Genomic DNA, 5,150 nt, shown 5'->3' on the forward strand with positions numbered 1-5,150 from the left:
CACCTTACTAATTTGTTTAACCTCTCCTTTTCTCAGGCTATCTGCCTAAGGCATGGAAATCCGCCATTATCACTATAATACCAAAGAAAGGATCTCTTTCTCACCACCCTAATGATTTTAGGCCAATTAGTTTATTAAATTGTATTGGCAAACTTATGGAAAAATCATTGCTTCCAGATTGCTTTGAAATTAGAAAATGAAAACCTTTTATCAAATATTCAGAACGCTGGCCGCAAAAAAAAAATAGACAAACTGCAGATCACCTTGTAAGGCTTGTTGAAACAAGCTTTACAGGGTTTAACAAACCCAAGCCACAGTCGCTGTATTCTTAGACGTGCAAAAGCTTTGATACTGTCTGGCACAATGGATTAAGATATAAACTCTTAAAGTTCAAGGTACCCCCCACTTTCCTTAGATGGATTTCTAATTTTCTAGAAAACCGTACGGCCAGAGTCAGAATTAATTCTAATCTTTCTCAGTCATTTACCTTCAACGCAGGTGTCCCACAGGGATCGGTTCTTAGCCCCCTACTGTACTCCCTCTTTGTTAATGACTTACCACAGCCGACTACGTCATCTACCTTTGCATCACAATATGCAGATGACATCGCCTTATGGTCCACCTCATGGGACCCCCCCTCTAGCAGCTAATAAAATACAAAAAGCTTTAGATAGTATTACTCGCTGGTGCAATAAATGGAAAATCACGCTCAATCCCTCTAAAACCCAGGCTATAATCCTTCACCGTAGGCTCAATAAGAGATTAAAACGTGTGAAGCTTACTAAACTTTATCTCTATAACACCCCTATCTCTTTCTCTAATACTGCCAAATTCCTTGGTGTTACAATCAATACACGACTTACATGGAACTCTCATTTCAAAAACGTTAGAAAGAAAATGCTAACCAGAATCTCATACCTCTGTAAAATTAGTCACTTCACCCATGGCTGCAGGTCTGAAACTATTCTACATATTTACAAAACATTCATTAGGCCCTTAATGGAGTATGGAGCCATGGTAACATGTAACATGAACAAGAACCAAATACTTCTATTACAAAGAATTCAAAACCGAGTTATACGACTCGCTCACCGCCTGCCACATTATACACCCGTGGAATATGTCCAGAAACACACTAAAATCTTACCAATTTCCACACGTATAACTAAACTTGCTTCCAAATACTTTCAAAATCTACTCATCGTAACACACTCACTCTGACTTTAAAACATGGCAGCTACTCTAAATCCTGGTGTAAATATTTATCGCCATTTAATTTTATCCTTAATTTGTCTAAAACAATATAATTCTTGTTTCTCTTTTGATAAAATTTTCAGTCTCGTTTCAGGTCCTGTTTACCTCTCAAGTCCAGCATACTTCAAGGGCACTAAGCGGGCTTCATTCGGTCCGTTTAGTGAAAGTGGGTTTTCTCGGGTACTCCCGTTTCCCCACACCTAAATTTGAGGCATTGGATCTTTAGATCCCTGCCAGGGCACTTTTGATCCATCGATCCATGCCCGGCCCTGAAATGGCCCGTTTGGTTGTTGTTTGTATTTATCCGGCTTGCTTCTCGTCGTGTTTCTTCGTCTTTCTTCTTGGGTGGATTTGCTTTGCCTTCGCCTTGTTGCCTGCCACGCTCACCAGACAAACACTTGCATATATTTAATAAATCTAGTAATCTGTCTATCAGTATTATCTTCTAACGCTATTAAATTAAAAATTCCTATCTGGTGCGGGGTTGAAGGAGGACTAGTTAGTCTTCGAGCACCCCAGGGGATTAATGTTTCTTAGGAAATATTAATTTTTAACCTAAACACCTACAGATATTGTGTGTGTGTGTGTGTAATAGTCACAATACGTATTCATTCCACATAGTGAGTACCGTGTTTTACTGTCTATTTTTCGTTCTTAGTTTCAGAGAAAAACTAAGGGAAAATGTCTGGGCGAGGCAAAGGTGGCAAAGTGAAGGCCAAGGCTAAATCCCGTTCAAGCAGAGCTGGACTCCAGTTTCCAGTCGGGCGTATACATCGTCTCCTTCGAAAAGGAAACTATGCCGAGCGAGTAGGAGCTGGAGCACCCGTCTACCTCGCTGCTGTCTTGGAGTACCTGGCTGCTGAAGTTTTGGAGTTAGCAGGTAACGCTGCACGTGATAACAAGAAGACTAGGATCATTCCTCGTCACTTGCAACTTGCCATTCGTAATGACGAAGAACTCAACAAGTTGCTACAGGGTGTTACTATCGCCCAGGGAGGCGTTCTGCCAAACATTCAGGCTGTCTTATTGCCCAAGAAGACCGAAAAGAAGTAAGTCGGTAAATATTAACATATATCAAACGGCCCTTTTCAGGGCCACCACCTCCTGATGGAGAGATAGTACAGTTCCTTCGCCATACATCTCGTGTTAATAATTTTCACAGAACACGCAACAAAAGGCGTGTCTCTTGTGTACGACAAACCTTATTATCCCATCTTCCATAATACATAAATAAATAAATAATCATAAAACAAAAACGTTTTACTACGATTCATTATAGTACTTGCTATATAAGTAGATCGTCACAGTTAGGTTTTCTCTTATACCAGCATAACGATACGTTGTTGACAGTGTTCACTGTCGTAACCAGACTATGTTCGTCTTTCTAAGTAAGCTGAGTAGTATGTGTAGTTCGTAAGCTATTGCCATTTCTTTTCAATATTCTTAACCTGAAAGGAATGTACCTACCTTCATAGATGTCGTTACACGGAAAGAGAAAATGAAAACAAACCAATACGTCATTTTCTGCAGCACAATAATATATTTCGAAGGAGAACAAGAAAACACACCAACTTCGTAATATGAAATTTTATACTTCTCTCCAGGCACATAACTAGATTAAATATCGAACATGCAGGAATTTTGAAAACTGTTTCATGCACGTCGAGTAAGTGTAATAATTTAAAAGGTTCCTTGATAAAGTAAAACGAAAGAAGACTTAACTCACAAACTTTCGTAAGAGAAAAGACGGCTGCTGCTAAACTACAACTCCTTGCATTTCTTACGTGCAAATTCAACTTGAAAAGATGTATGTTACTAACATAGTACAAGTAGTCGTGATGTGTGCGAATGGCATACTCTTTGTTCAGGATGTGGTGGCCCTGAAAAGGGCCGTTTGTTTATTGGCGAGGGTAAGTTACAATACTCTCTCTCTATTTAGGCTCGTTCCCCTCGAATTCTACGTGCGAGTTGGATGTCTTTCGGCATGATGGTCACTCTCTTTGCGTGAATGGCACACAGGTTAGTGTCTTCGAAGAGACCCACCAAGTACGCCTCACTGGCCTCCTGAAGAGCCATGACAGCAGAGCTCTGGAATCTAAGGTCAGTCTTGAAGTCCTGGGCAATTTCTCTCACCAGTCTCTGGAAAGGTAATTTTCGAATGAGCAGCTCAGTTGACTTCTGGTATCGACGGATTTCACGGAGGGCTACTGTTCCTGGCCTGTAACGATGAGGTTTCTTTACACCTCCTGTTGCTGGAGCGCTCTTTCGGGCAGCTTTAGTGGCCAGTTGTTTTCTTGGTGCTTTTCCGCCCGTGGATTTTCTTGCAGTTTGTTTCGTGCGAGCCATAATTTCGTTTTGTCCGTGCTATATTACAAACGTACGTAGAACTACAATCCTACTACACTCTTCGACTTCCGTGCTAAGAATGATCATCGTTCCAAGTTTGACTGTGTGGGTATTTGGGTATTGATGTTGTTAAATACCCAGGAGGGTCAGGTACATTTGACCTCTTCCTCCCTCCCGAACGATTATAGCGTCTGTCTTTAGGGTTTTTTTTTTTTTTTTTTTTTTTAAAGCTTTGGGCCAGAGTAAAAGTATAACATCATACTCAGGTCCATTTCAGGGCTCAGTCCATGCATGGACGAACAAGGAGTTTTTTTTTTTTTCCATTTAATTTTTTTTTTTGTATTTTCATATATATATATTTTTTTTTTTTGTATTTTTCTCCTTTTCTCGATTGAGAGAATGCTACTACTACTTGTAGTAACACAAACACACAGAAAAGAAAGTAATAATAATTATTATTATTCAATACTTGAATAATAATTCAAAAAAGAGAAGAAAATAAAAATAATAATAATGATTAAAAAAAGAAAATAATAATTATAAAATAAAAAGAAACAAGGACTAAGTGTCTAGTGCATGTGGCCAGCTTGTGTTACATTTCTTAAATATATGTTAAAGGGGAGAGGTATTTAGTACCATTTACATCATGTACGTGATATCTGTCGAGATCACACATTAAGTCATTTTGTGCCAATTCTTATTGAAATATTTTAGAGAATTATGCAAGAGTCTTTCAGCTATTGTATCTATGTTTGCATACTTGTGCATGAATGTGGTTGAGGTGCTACGTGGTACTTTGTATGCTGAAGTTAGTACAGAATTTTGTATACGTTGAAGTTTCTGTACATGTGTGGGTGTTATGTTAATCCAGGCAGGTGATGCATATTCTATTGTTGGTCTAATGTACGTTTTGTAGATTTTAAGTATGTTGTCTGGTGATGTTCCTTGGATTTTACCTGAAAGACTTCTTGCATAGTTTGCTCTTTTCCAGATTCGTATCAGTACATTTTAATATGTGGTAGCCACGTTAATTTTGAGTCATAGGTTAGACCTAGAAATTTAGCAGAAGTAGCAGTCAGTAAAAGTGATCCATTCATATAGAGTTTTGGTGGATCTTTTTTCAGCTTATTCAGTCTGCTGAATACTATGACTTGGGTTTTTGGAATATTAATTTTGATTCTGTATTTCTGGCAGTATTCTTCGATGTTATTTAGGACTGGTTGTAGGTTCGTTGCTGCTATTGACGGAGTGGGGGCACTTTTCCAGACTGCTACATCGTCAGCGAACTGTGATGCATAACCTAAATTTAGGTCCGACAGAGGCATATTACTCACGTACATGATAAATAATATAGGGCTAACAACCCCTTCCTGCGGGACTCCTGCTTCGGGTGAAAAGGACCCTGAGTGGGCCCCATTTACATTTACTTTACACATTCTGTTATCCAGGAAGTTGGACAGCCAGCGAATAGTTTCCTGGGGTAATGCCATTTCAAGCAATCTATGTCTTAAGCCGTTATGCCACACTGTGTCAAATGCTTTCTCAATGTC

The 5,150-nt window shown here is 39.2% G+C and overlaps 1 pseudogene across 1 annotated transcript in view; it reads left to right on the forward strand.

The window, feature by feature from the left end:
- Positions 1-549: 549 nt before the first annotated feature.
- Positions 550-5,150, forward strand: part of LOC143242015 (uncharacterized) — a 56,562-nt pseudogene continuing 51,961 nt past the window's right edge. Inside the window, exons 1-2 of the transcript XR_013022383.1 lie at positions 550-745; positions 1,349-1,420. The product of XR_013022383.1 is annotated as an uncharacterized LOC143242015 (transcript). The remainder of the gene's footprint in view (positions 746-1,348; positions 1,421-5,150) is intronic.

The sequence above is a fragment of the Tachypleus tridentatus genome, unplaced genomic scaffold (genome assembly GCF_004210375.1).
Source record: "Tachypleus tridentatus isolate NWPU-2018 unplaced genomic scaffold, ASM421037v1 Hic_cluster_1, whole genome shotgun sequence".
NCBI classification, from domain to species: Eukaryota; Metazoa; Arthropoda; class Merostomata; order Xiphosura; family Limulidae; genus Tachypleus; species Tachypleus tridentatus.